Source organism: Hyperolius riggenbachi, chromosome 11 (genome assembly GCF_040937935.1).
Source record: "Hyperolius riggenbachi isolate aHypRig1 chromosome 11, aHypRig1.pri, whole genome shotgun sequence".
In the NCBI taxonomy this organism is placed as follows: Eukaryota; Metazoa; Chordata; class Amphibia; order Anura; family Hyperoliidae; genus Hyperolius; species Hyperolius riggenbachi.
In genome coordinates, this window is record NC_090656.1 from 245,563,522 (window position 1) to 245,577,720 (window position 14,199).

The 14,199-nt window shown below is 43.7% G+C and overlaps 1 protein-coding gene across 9 annotated transcripts in view; it reads left to right on the forward strand.

Moving 5' to 3' along the window:
- The window catches only part of ANO1 (anoctamin 1), a 1,209,699-nt gene that overhangs the window by 113,116 nt on the left and 1,082,384 nt on the right, over window positions 1–14,199 (forward strand). The gene's annotated exons all lie outside the window — the stretch shown is intronic.

Consider the following 14,199-nt stretch of genomic DNA (forward strand, 5'->3'; position numbering starts at 1 on the left):
TGGCCTATCAGTCACCAGCTCAAACGTTATCATGTTGTGATCACTATTTCCCAAATGTTCTTGAACCTGCACATTTGATACATTATCTGGTCTATTAGAAATGATCAGATCCAGTAACGCATTCCCCCTAGTTGGTTCAGTTACCATTTGAGTCAAGTAATTGTCCTGTAGTGCTGCCAGAAATCTGCTGCTTTTACCAGAATGGGTAGCCTCAATACTCCAGTCAATGTCTGGAAAGTTGAAGTCGCCCATAATTATGACCTCATTTTTACCTGCAGCTTTTTCAATCTGCTGTAGTAATCGCAGTTCTGCAGCTTCATTAATAAGAGGTGGCCTGTAGCATACCCCAATAAGCAATTGGCAACTTTTATTTCCACCATGAATATTTACCCAAACGGACTCCACATCTTCGCAATCTTCCTCCATCTCATCGTTGAGGACAGCTGTAAGAGAATTCTTAACAAAGAGACAAACCCCTCCACCTTTTTTCCCTGTTCTATCCCTCCTAAACACATTGTATCCTTTTAAATTAGCTATCCAGTCATGGCTTTCATCCATCCATGTCTCGGTTATTCCCACAATGTCATAGCCTTTGTCATTCAGAATGAACTCCAGAATTTCACCTTATCCCAATTCCTTTACATTTATATACTATATTTCTTTGGTTCAGTTATTAATATGAAGATAAAGGGCATTATAGCTTTTAAATAAAACGTGCTGCTGTGGATAAAACCCACACATTTTATTTGCCCATTTGTCCTGGTTATTACGACGTTTAAAATTATGTCTCTAGTACAATGTATAGAGACAATATTTTGTTTAGAAATTTAGGTGTATCTTTTGCGTTTTACGTCCATCACTAAACAAACCCTTATTTGTCAAATATAACAGTAATATACTTTTATGACAAACATATTAAAAAGTTGAGTCCATATGGTAACTACAGTATTGTATTTTTTTTTTATTATTATTTTGTTTTATTTTGGTACCTATGTGAGGGGAGGTAAGGGGCTAATTAATGGGGTATTTTATGTGTTTTTATTTCATGTAATGTATGTAGGGTGTATTTTTACTATTTGGGAACTAGATACGTCGTCAATTTATCTTCCTGTGCATACTGTTGGTACGCTAACAGGAAAAAATGAGTATATGTATTACTTACACTTTTGTCAACTGTGTTCCCATTCATTAACCTGTGTGGGCGGCAACGAGAATGTGCGCACAGGTGCGCCCAGCGGGCAGTCGCGGCAGCAGCTGTATATAAACGCCACCGGGCAGGAACTGAAATCCTGCGGGCGTAGATATACTGCTGCAGACAGCATAACTGATTAAATCAACAGCCAGCATCCCAAATTTCCCCAAATGACAGAGTTTTCTCATGAGTTTGCTGACAACGCATGGAGGTGTGCTGTATGCACTGTGTGCAGGAGGAGCAGGCAGGCAGGTGCACTTGTAGTTACACTGCACCATGCAGAGTGCCTTGCAGGGTTTGCTTTTCTTCCCAGGGATCAGTGTGTTTATGACTTGTAGTTACACAGAGATGATGGGATTACACTTTAGCTGTTAGCACCTAGCAGCTAGCATCTCACAGAGCTGAGAAACCTCAACCAACATCACACCTGAGTGCTGCTACTACTGCTAGATAAACAGGAGAATGGCTCTGAAAGTGGCCAGTGCTAACTAAGGTGTCACAGCAGACATCTGCATTCATTAGCTGCTGTGTTTGTCACTGTCAATAGAGGTGACAAGTTCACATGTTTGCAGATAGTAACAGAAACCTGTGTATTCTCAAAAAACAACCCGGGTAGCTGATACTATGATATACCTCAGAATGTGCAGCAGAGAGTTTAAAGAGGCCCTATAGTGACATATAGCAGAATGCAGTAAAGAGGCCCTGTAGTGACATATAGTAGAATGCAGTAAAGAGGCCCTGTAGTGACATGTAGCAGAATGCAGTAAAGAGGCCCTGTAGTGACATATAGCAGAATGCAGTAAAGAGGCCCTGTAGTGACATATAGCAGAATGCAGTAAAGAGGCCCTGTAGTGACATATAGCAGAATGCAGTAAAGAGGCCCTGTAGTGACATATAGCAGAATGCAGTAAAGAGGCCCTGTAGTGACATATAGCAGAATGCAGTAAAGAGGCCATGTAGTGACATATAGCAGAACGCAGTAAAGAGGCCCTGTACTGACATATAGTAGAATTCAGTAGAGGCCCTGTAGTGACATATAGTAGAATGCAGTAAAGAGGCCTTGTAGTGACATATAGCAGAATGCAGTAAAGAGGCCCTGTAGTGACATATAGCAGAATGCAGTAAAGAGGCCCTGTAGTGACATATAGCAGAATGCAGTAAAGAGGCCCTGTAGTGACATATAGCAGAATGCAGTAAAGAGGCTATGTAGTGACATATAGTAGAATGCAGTACAGAGGCCCTGTAGTGACATATAGCAGAATGCAGTAAAGAGGCCCTGTAGTGACATATAGCAGAATGCAGTGAAGAGGCCCTGTAGTGTCATATAGCAGAATGCAGTAAAGAGGCCGTGTAGTGACATATAGCAGAATGCAGTAAAGAGGCCCTGTAGTGACATATAGCAGAATGCAGTAAAGAGGCCCTGTAGTGTCATATAGCAGAATGCAGTAAAGAGGCCCTGTAGTGACATATAGCAGAATGCAGTAAAGAGGCCCTGTAGTGACATATAGCAGAATGCAGTAAAGAGGCCCTGTAGTGACATATAGCAGAATGCAGTAAAGAGGCCCTGTAGTGACATATAGCAGAATGCAGTAAAGAGGCCCTGTAGTGACATATAGCAGAATGCAGTAAAGAGGCCCTGTAGTGACATATAGCAGAATGCAGTAAAGAGGCCCTGTAGTGACATAGCAGAATACAGTAAAGAGGCCCTGTAGTGACATATAGTAGAATGCAGTAAAGAGGCCCTGTAGTGACATATAGGAGAATGCAGTAAAGAGGCCCTGTAGTGACATATAGTAGAATGCGGTAAAGAGGCCCTGTAGTGACATATAGCAGAATGCAGTAAAGAGGTCCTGTAGTGACATATATAGTAGAATGCAGTAAAGGGGCCCTGTAGTGACATATAGCAGAATGCAGTAAAGGGGCCCTGTAGTGACATATAGCAGAATGCAGTAAAGAGGCCCTGTAGTGACATATAGCAGAATGCAGTAAAGAGGCCCTGTAGTGACATATAGCAGAATGCAGTAAAGAGGCCCTGTAGTGACATATAGCAGAATGCAGTAAAAAGGCCCTGTAGTGACATATAGCAGAATGCAGTAAAGAGGCCCTGTAGTGACATATAGCAGAATGCAGTAAAGAGGCCCTGTAGTGACATATAGCAGAATGCAGTAAAGAGGCCCTGTAGTGACATATAGCAGAATGCAGTAAAGAGGCCCTGTAGTGACATATAGCAGAATGCAGTAAAGAGGCTATGTAGTGACATATAGTAGAATGCAGTACAGAGGCCCTGTAGTGACATATAGCAGAATGCAGTAAAGAGGCCCTGTAGTGACATATAGCAGAATGCAGTAAAGAGGCCCTGTAGTGTCATATAGCAGAATGCAGTAAAGAGGCCGTGTAGTGACATATAGCAGAATGCAGTAAAGAGGCCCTGTAGTGACATATAGCAGAATGCAGTAAAGAGGCCCTGTAGTGTCATATAGCAGAATGCAGTAAAGAGGCCCTGTAGTGACATATAGCAGAATGCAGTAAAGAGGCCCTGTAGTGACATATAGCAGAATACAGTAAAGAGGCCCTGTAGTGACATATAGTAGAATGCAGTAAAGAGGCCCTGTAGTGACATATAGGAGAATGCAGTAAAGGGGCCCTGTAGTGACATATAGCAGAATGCAGTAAAGAGTCCCTGTAGTGACATATAGCAGAATGCAGTAAAGAGGCCCTGTAGTGACATACAGTAGAATGCAGTAAAGAGGCCCTGTAGTGACATACAGCAGAATGTAGTAAAGAGGCCCTGTAGTGACATATAGCAGAATGCAGTAAAGAGGCCCTGTAGTGAGATATAGCAGAATGCAGTGATGAGGCCCTGTAGTGACATATAGGAGAATGCAGTAAAGAGGCCCTGTAGTGACATATAGCAGAATGCAGTAAAGAGGCCCTGTAGTGACATATAGCAGAATGCAGTAAAGAGTCCCTGTAGTGACATATAGCAGAATGCAGTAAAGAGGCCCTGTAGTGACATACAGTAGAATGCAGTAAAGAGGCCCTGTAGTGACATACAGTAGAATGCAGTAAAGAGGCCCTGTAGTGACATACAGCAGAATGCAGTAAAGAGGCCCTGTAGTGACATATAGCAGAATGCAGTAGAGAGGCCGTGTAGTGACATATAGCAGAATGCAGTAAGAGGCCCTGTAGTGACATATAGCAGAATGCAGTAAAGAGGCCCTGTAGTGACATACAGCAGAATGTAGTAAAGAGGCCCTGTAGTGACATATAGCAGAATGCAGTAAAGAGGCCCTGTAGTGACATATAGCAGAATGCAGTAAAGAGGCCCTGTAGTGACATATAGTACAATGCAGTAAAGAGGCCCTGTAGTGAGATATAGCAGAATGCAGTAAAGAGGCCCTGTAGTGACATATAGTACAATGCAGTAAAGAGGCCCTGTAGTGAGATATAGCAGAATGCAGTAAAGAGGCCCTGTAGTGACATATAGCAGAATGCAGTAAAGAGGCCCTGTAGTGACATATAGTAGAATGCAGTAAAGAGGCCCTGTAGTGACATATAGGAGAATGCAGTAATGAGGCCCTGTAGTGACATATAGCAGAATGCAGTAAAGAGGCCCTGTAGTGAGATATAGCAGAATGCAGTAAAGAGGCCCTGTAGTGACATATAGCAGAATGCAGTAATGAGGCCCTGTAGTGACATATAGCAGAATGCAGTAAAGAGGCCCTGTAGTGACATATAGCAGAATGCAGTAAAGAGGCTCTGTAGTGACATATAGCAGAATGCAGTAAAGAGGCCCTGTAGTGACATATAGCAGAATGCAGTAAAGAGGCCCTGTAGTGACATATAGCAGAATGCAGTAAAGAGGCCCTGTAGTGACATATTGCAGAATGCAGTAAAGAGGCCCTGTAGTGACGTATAGCAGAATGCAGTAAAGAGGCCCTGTAGTGACATATAGCAGAATGCAGTAAAGAGGCCCTGTAGTGACGTATAGCAGAATGCAGTAAAGAGGCCCTGTAGTGACATATTGCAGAATGCAGTAAAGAGGCCCTGTAGTGACATATAGCAGAATGCAGTAAAGAGGCCCTGTAGTGACATATAGCAGAATGCAGTAAAGAGGCCCTGTAGTGACATATAGCAGAATGCAGTAAAGAGGCCCTGTAGTGACGTATAGCAGAATGCAGTAAAGAGGCCCTGTAGTGACATATTGCAGAATGCAGTAAAGAGGCCCTGTAGTGACATATAGCAGAATGCAGTAAAGAGGCCCTGTAGTGACATATAGCAGAATGCAGTAAAGAGGCCCTGTAGTGTCATATAGCAGAATGCAGTAAGGAGGCCCTGTAGTGACATATAGCAGAATGCAGTAAAGAGGCCCTGTAGTGACATATAGCAGAATGCAGTAAAGAGGCCCTGTAGTGACGTATAGCAGAATGCAGTAAAGAGGCCCTGTAGTGACATATAGCAGAATGCAGTAAAGAGGCCCTGTAGTGACATATAGCAGAATGCAGTAAAGAGGCCCTGTAGTGACATATAGCAGAATGCAGTAAAGAGGCCCTGTAGTGACGTATAGCAGAATGCAGTAAAGAGGCCCTGTAGTGACATATTGCAGAATGCAGTAAAGAGGCCCTGTAGTGACATATAGCAGAATGCAGTAAAGAGGCCCTGTAGTGACATATAGCAGAATGCAGTAAAGAGGCCCTGTAGTGTCATATAGCAGAATGCAGTAAGGAGGCCCTGTAGTGACATATAGCAGAATGCAGTAATGAGGCCCTGTAGTGACATATAGCAGAATGCAGTAAAGAGGCCCTGTAGTGAGATATAGCAGAATGCAGTGATGAGGCCCTGTAGTGACATATAGGAGAATGCAGTAAGGAGGCCCTGTTAGTGACATATAGCAGAATGCAGTAAAGAGGCCCTGTAGTGACATATAGCAGAATGCAGTAAAGAGGCCCTGTAGTGACATATAGTACAATGCAGTAAAGAGGCCCTGTAGTGAGATATAGAAGAATGCAGTAAGGAGGCCCTGTAGTGACATGTAGCAGAATGTAGTAAAGAGGCCCTGTAGTGACATATAGCAGAATGCAGTAAAGAGGCCCTGTAGTGACATATAGCAGAATGTAGTAAAGAGGGCCTGTAGTGACATATAGCAGAATGCAGTAAAGAGGCCCTGTAGTGACATATAGCAGAATGCAGTAAAGAGGCCCTGTAGTGACATACAGTAGAATGCAGTAAAGAGGCCCTGTAGTGACATATAGCAGAATGCAGTAAAGAGGCCCTGTAGTGACATATAGCAGAATGCAGTAAAGAGGCCCTGTAGTGACATATAGTAGAATGCAGTAAAGAGGCCCTGTAGTGACATATAGTAGAATGCAGTAAAGAGGCCCTGAAGTGACATATAGCAGAATGCAGTAAAGAGGCCCTGTAGTGACATATAGCAGAATGCAGTAAAGAGGCCCTGTAGTGACATATAGCAGAATGCAGTAAAGAGGCCCTGTAGTGACATATAGTACAATGCAGTAAAGAGGCCCTGTAGTGAGATATAGAAGAATGCAGTAAGGAGGCCCTGTTAGTGACATATAGCAGAATGCAGTAAAGAGGCCCTGTAGTGACATATAGCAGAATGCAGTAATGAGGCCCTGTAGTGGCATACAGCAGAATGCAGTAAAGAGGCCCTGTAGTGACATATAGCAGAATGCAGTAATGAGGCCCTGTAGTGGCATACAGCAGAATGCAGTAAAGAGGCCCTGTAGTGACATATAGCAGAATGCAGTAAAGAGGCCCTGTAGTGACATATAGCAGAATGCAGTAAGGAGGCCCTGTAGTGACATATAGAAGAATGCAGTAAAGAGGCCCTGTAGTGACATATAGCAGAATGCAGTAAAGAGGCCCTGTAGTGACATATAGCAGAATGCAGTAATGAGGCCCTGTAGTGGCATACAGCAGAATGCAGTAAAGAGGCCCTGTAGTGACATATAGCAGAATGCAGTAATGAGGCCCTGTAGTGGCATACAGCAGAATGCAGTAAAGAGGCCCTGTAGTGACATATAGCAGAATGCAGTAGAGGCCCTGTAGTGACATATAGTAGAATGCAGTAAAGAGGCCCTGTAGTGACATATAGTACAATGCAGTAAAGAGGCCCTGTAGTGACATATAGAAGAATGCAGTAATGAGGCCCTGTAGTGACATATAGCAGAATGCAGTAAAGAGGCCCTGTAGTGACATATAGTACAATGCAGTAAAGAGGCCCTGTAGTGACATATAGAAGAATGCAGTAATGAGGCCCTGTAGTGACATATAGCAGAATGCAGTAAAGAGGGTCTGTAGTGACATATAGCAGAATGCAGTAAAGAGGCCCTGTAGTGACATATAGCAGAATGCAGTAAAGAGGCCCTGTAGTGACATATAGTAGAATGCAGTAAAGAGGCCCTGTAGTGACATATAGTACAATGCAGTAAAGAGGCCCTGTAGTGACATATAGCAGAATGCAGTAAGGAGGCCCTGTAGTGACATATAGCAGAATGCAGTAAAGAGGCCCTGTAGTGACATATAGTAGAATGCAGTAATGAGGCCCTGTAGTGACATATAGCAGAATGCAGTAAAGAGGCCCTGTAGTGACATATAGCAGAATGCAGTAAAGAGGCCCTGTAGTGACATATAGCAGAATGCAGTATGGAGGCCCTGTAGTGACATATAGCAGAATGCAGTAAAGAGGCCTTGTAGTGACATATAGCAGAATGCAGTAAAGAGGCCCTGTAGTGACATATAGCAGAATGCAGTAAAGAGGCCCTGTAGTGACATATAGCAGAATGCAGTAAAGAGGCTATGTAGTGACATATAGTAGAATGCAGTACAGAGGCCCTGTAGTGACATATAGCAGAATGCAGTAAAGAGGCCCTGTAGTGACATATAGCAGAATGCAGTAAAGAGGCCCTGTAGTGACATATAGCAGAATGCAGTAAAGAGGCCCTGTAGTGACATATAGCAGAATGCAGTAAAGAGGCTATGTAGTGACATATAGTAGAATGCAGTACAGAGGCCCTGTAGTGACATATAGCAGAATGCAGTAAAGAGGCCCTGTAGTGACATATAGCAGAATGCAGTAAAGAGGCCCTGTAGTGACATATAGCAGAATGCAGTAAAGAGGCCCTGTAGTGTCATATAGCAGAATGCAGTAAAGAGGCCCTGTAGTGACATATAGCAGAATGCAGTAAAGAGGCCCTGTAGTGACATATAGCAGAATGCAGTAAGGAGGCCCTGTAGTGACATATAGCAGAATGCAGTAAAGAGGCTATGTAGTGACATATAGTAGAATGCAGTAAGGAGGCCCTGTAGTGACATATAGCAGAATGCAGTAAGGAGGCCCTGTAGTGACATATAGCAGAATGCAGTAAAGAGGCCCTGTAGTGACATATAGCAGAATGCAGTAAAGAGGCCCTGTAGTGACATATAGCAGAATGCAGTAAAGAGGCTATGTAGTGACATATAGTAGAATGCAGTACAGAGGCCCTGTAGTGACATATAGCAGAATGCAGTAAAGAGGCCCTGTAGTGACATATAGCAGAATGCAGTAAAGAGGCCCTGTAGTGACATATAGCAGAATGCAGTAAAGAGGCCCTGTAGTGTCATATAGCAGAATGCAGTAAAGAGGCCCTGTAGTGACATATAGCAGAATGCAGTAAAGAGGCCCTGTAGTGACATATAGCAGAATGCAGTAAAGAGGCCCTGTAGTGACATATAGCAGAATGCAGTAAAGAGGCCCTGTAGTGACATATAGCAGAATGCAGTAAAGAGGCTATGTAGTGACATATAGTAGAATGCAGTACAGAGGCCCTGTAGTGTCATATAGCAGAATGCAGTAAAGAGGCCGTGTAGTGACATATAGCAGAATGCAGTAAAGAGGCCCTGTAGTGACATATAGCAGAATGCAGTAAAGAGGCCCTGTAGTGTCATATAGCAGAATGCAGTAAAGAGGCCCTGTAGTGACATATAGCAGAATGCAGTAAAGAGGCCCTGTAGTGACATATAGCAGAATGCAGTAAAGAGGCCCTGTAGTGACATATAGCAGAATGCAGTAAAGAGGCCCTGTAGTGACATATAGCAGAATGCAGTAAAGAGGCCCTGTAGTGACATATAGCAGAATGCAGTAAAGAGGCCCTGTAGTGACATATAGCAGAATGCAGTAAAGAGGCCCTGTAGTGACATAGCAGAATACAGTAAAGAGGCCCTGTAGTGACATATAGTAGAATGCAGTAAAGAGGCCCTGTAGTGACATATAGGAGAATGCAGTAAAGAGGCCCTGTAGTGACATATAGTAGAATGCGGTAAAGAGGCCCTGTAGTGACATATAGCAGAATGCAGTAAAGAGGTCCTGTAGTGACATATATAGTAGAATGCAGTAAAGGGGCCCTGTAGTGACATATAGCAGAATGCAGTAAAGGGGCCCTGTAGTGACATATAGCAGAATGCAGTAAAGAGGCCCTGTAGTGACATATAGCAGAATGCAGTAAAGAGGCCCTGTAGTGACATATAGCAGAATGCAGTAAAGAGGCCCTGTAGTGACATATAGCAGAATGCAGTAAAAAGGCCCTGTAGTGACATATAGCAGAATGCAGTAAAGAGGCCCTGTAGTGACATATAGCAGAATGCAGTAAAGAGGCCCTGTAGTGACATATAGCAGAATGCAGTAAAGAGGCCCTGTAGTGACATATAGCAGAATGCAGTAAAGAGGCCCTGTAGTGACATATAGCAGAATGCAGTAAAGAGGCTATGTAGTGACATATAGTAGAATGCAGTACATAGGCCCTGTAGTGACATATAGCAGAATGCAGTAAAGAGGCCCTGTAGTGACATATAGCAGAATGCAGTAAAGAGGCCCTGTAGTGTCATATAGCAGAATGCAGTAAAGAGGCCGTGTAGTGACATATAGCAGAATGCAGTAAAGAGGCCCTGTAGTGACATATAGCAGAATGCAGTAAAGAGGCCCTGTAGTGTCATATAGCAGAATGCAGTAAAGAGGCCCTGTAGTGACATATAGCAGAATGCAGTAAAGAGGCCCTGTAGTGACATATAGCAGAATACAGTAAAGAGGCCCTGTAGTGACATATAGTAGAATGCAGTAAAGAGGCCCTGTAGTGACATATAGGAGAATGCAGTAAAGGGGCCCTGTAGTGACATATAGCAGAATGCAGTAAAGAGTCCCTGTAGTGACATATAGCAGAATGCAGTAAAGAGGCCCTGTAGTGACATACAGTAGAATGCAGTAAAGAGGCCCTGTAGTGACATACAGCAGAATGTAGTAAAGAGGCCCTGTAGTGACATATAGCAGAATGCAGTAAAGAGGCCCTGTAGTGAGATATAGCAGAATGCAGTGATGAGGCCCTGTAGTGACATATAGGAGAATGCAGTAAAGAGGCCCTGTAGTGACATATAGCAGAATGCAGTAAAGAGGCCCTGTAGTGACATATAGCAGAATGCAGTAAAGAGTCCCTGTAGTGACATATAGCAGAATGCAGTAAAGAGGCCCTGTAGTGACATACAGTAGAATGCAGTAAAGAGGCCCTGTAGTGACATACAGTAGAATGCAGTAAAGAGGCCCTGTAGTGACATACAGCAGAATGCAGTAAAGAGGCCCTGTAGTGACATATAGCAGAATGCAGTAGAGAGGCCGTGTAGTGACATATAGCAGAATGCAGTAAGAGGCCCTGTAGTGACATATAGCAGAATGCAGTAAAGAGGCCCTGTAGTGACATACAGCAGAATGTAGTAAAGAGGCCCTGTAGTGACATATAGCAGAATGCAGTAAAGAGGCCCTGTAGTGACATATAGCAGAATGCAGTAAAGAGGCCCTGTAGTGACATATAGTACAATGCAGTAAAGAGGCCCTGTAGTGAGATATAGCAGAATGCAGTAAAGAGGCCCTGTAGTGACATATAGTACAATGCAGTAAAGAGGCCCTGTAGTGAGATATAGCAGAATGCAGTAAAGAGGCCCTGTAGTGACATATAGCAGAATGCAGTAAAGAGGCCCTGTAGTGACATATAGTAGAATGCAGTAAAGAGGCCCTGTAGTGACATATAGGAGAATGCAGTAATGAGGCCCTGTAGTGACATATAGCAGAATGCAGTAAAGAGGCCCTGTAGTGAGATATAGCAGAATGCAGTAAAGAGGCCCTGTAGTGACATATAGCAGAATGCAGTAATGAGGCCCTGTAGTGACATATAGCAGAATGCAGTAAAGAGGCCCTGTAGTGACATATAGCAGAATGCAGTAAAGAGGCTCTGTAGTGACATATAGCAGAATGCAGTAAAGAGGCCCTGTAGTGACATATAGCAGAATGCAGTAAAGAGGCCCTGTAGTGACATATAGCAGAATGCAGTAAAGAGGCCCTGTAGTGACATATTGCAGAATGCAGTAAAGAGGCCCTGTAGTGACGTATAGCAGAATGCAGTAAAGAGGCCCTGTAGTGACATATAGCAGAATGCAGTAAAGAGGCCCTGTAGTGACGTATAGCAGAATGCAGTAAAGAGGCCCTGTAGTGACATATTGCAGAATGCAGTAAAGAGGCCCTGTAGTGACATATAGCAGAATGCAGTAAAGAGGCCCTGTAGTGACATATAGCAGAATGCAGTAAAGAGGCCCTGTAGTGACATATAGCAGAATGCAGTAAAGAGGCCCTGTAGTGACGTATAGCAGAATGCAGTAAAGAGGCCCTGTAGTGACATATTGCAGAATGCAGTAAAGAGGCCCTGTAGTGACATATAGCAGAATGCAGTAAAGAGGCCCTGTAGTGACATATAGCAGAATGCAGTAAAGAGGCCCTGTAGTGTCATATAGCAGAATGCAGTAAGGAGGCCCTGTAGTGACATATAGCAGAATGCAGTAAAGAGGCCCTGTAGTGACATATAGCAGAATGCAGTAAAGAGGCCCTGTAGTGACGTATAGCAGAATGCAGTAAAGAGGCCCTGTAGTGACATATAGCAGAATGCAGTAAAGAGGCCCTGTAGTGACATATAGCAGAATGCAGTAAAGAGGCCCTGTAGTGACATATAGCAGAATGCAGTAAAGAGGCCCTGTAGTGACGTATAGCAGAATGCAGTAAAGAGGCCCTGTAGTGACATATTGCAGAATGCAGTAAAGAGGCCCTGTAGTGACATATAGCAGAATGCAGTAAAGAGGCCCTGTAGTGACATATAGCAGAATGCAGTAAAGAGGCCCTGTAGTGTCATATAGCAGAATGCAGTAAGGAGGCCCTGTAGTGACATATAGCAGAATGCAGTAATGAGGCCCTGTAGTGACATATAGCAGAATGCAGTAAAGAGGCCCTGTAGTGAGATATAGCAGAATGCAGTGATGAGGCCCTGTAGTGACATATAGGAGAATGCAGTAAGGAGGCCCTGTTAGTGACATATAGCAGAATGCAGTAAAGAGGCCCTGTAGTGACATATAGCAGAATGCAGTAAAGAGGCCCTGTAGTGACATATAGTACAATGCAGTAAAGAGGCCCTGTAGTGAGATATAGAAGAATGCAGTAAGGAGGCCCTGTAGTGACATGTAGCAGAATGTAGTAAAGAGGCCCTGTAGTGACATATAGCAGAATGCAGTAAAGAGGCCCTGTAGTGACATATAGCAGAATGTAGTAAAGAGGGCCTGTAGTGACATATAGCAGAATGCAGTAAAGAGGCCCTGTAGTGACATATAGCAGAATGCAGTAAAGAGGCCCTGTAGTGACATACAGTAGAATGCAGTAAAGAGGCCCTGTAGTGACATATAGCAGAATGCAGTAAAGAGGCCCTGTAGTGACATATAGCAGAATGCAGTAAAGAGGCCCTGTAGTGACATATAGTAGAATGCAGTAAAGAGGCCCTGTAGTGACATATAGTAGAATGCAGTAAAGAGGCCCTGAAGTGACATATAGCAGAATGCAGTAAAGAGGCCCTGTAGTGACATATAGCAGAATGCAGTAAAGAGGCCCTGTAGTGACATATAGCAGAATGCAGTAAAGAGGCCCTGTAGTGACATATAGTACAATGCAGTAAAGAGGCCCTGTAGTGAGATATAGAAGAATGCAGTAAGGAGGCCCTGTTAGTGACATATAGCAGAATGCAGTAAAGAGGCCCTGTAGTGACATATAGCAGAATGCAGTAATGAGGCCCTGTAGTGGCATACAGCAGAATGCAGTAAAGAGGCCCTGTAGTGACATATAGCAGAATGCAGTAAAGAGGCCCTGTAGTGAGATATAGCAGAATGCAGTAAAGAGGCCCTGTAGTGACATATAGCAGAATGCAGTAATGAGGCCCTGTAGTGACATATAGCAGAATGCAGTAAAGAGGCCCTGTAGTGACATATAGCAGAATGCAGTAAAGAGGCTCTGTAGTGACATATAGCAGAATGCAGTAAAGAGGCCCTGTAGTGACATATAGCAGAATGCAGTAAAGAGGCCCTGTAGTGACATATAGCAGAATGCAGTAAAGAGGCCCTGTAGTGACATATTGCAGAATGCAGTAAAGAGGCCCTGTAGTGACGTATAGCAGAATGCAGTAAAGAGGCCCTGTAGTGACATATAGCAGAATGCAGTAAAGAGGCCCTGTAGTGACGTATAGCAGAATGCAGTAAAGAGGCCCTGTAGTGACATATTGCAGAATGCAGTAAAGAGGCCCTGTAGTGACATATAGCAGAATGCAGTAAAGAGGCCCTGTAGTGACATATAGCAGAATGCAGTAAAGAGGCCCTGTAGTGACATATAGCAGAATGCAGTAAAGAGGCCCTGTAGTGACGTATAGCAGAATGCAGTAAAGAGGCCCTGTAGTGACATATTGCAGAATGCAGTAAAGAGGCCCTGTAGTGACATATAGCAGAATGCAGTAAAGAGGCCCTGTAGTGACATATAGCAGAATGCAGTAAAGAGGCCCTGTAGTGTCATATAGCAGAATGCAGTAAGGAGGCCCTGTAGTGACATATAGCAGAATGCAGTAAAGAGGCCCTGTAGTGACATATAGCAGAATGCAGTAAAG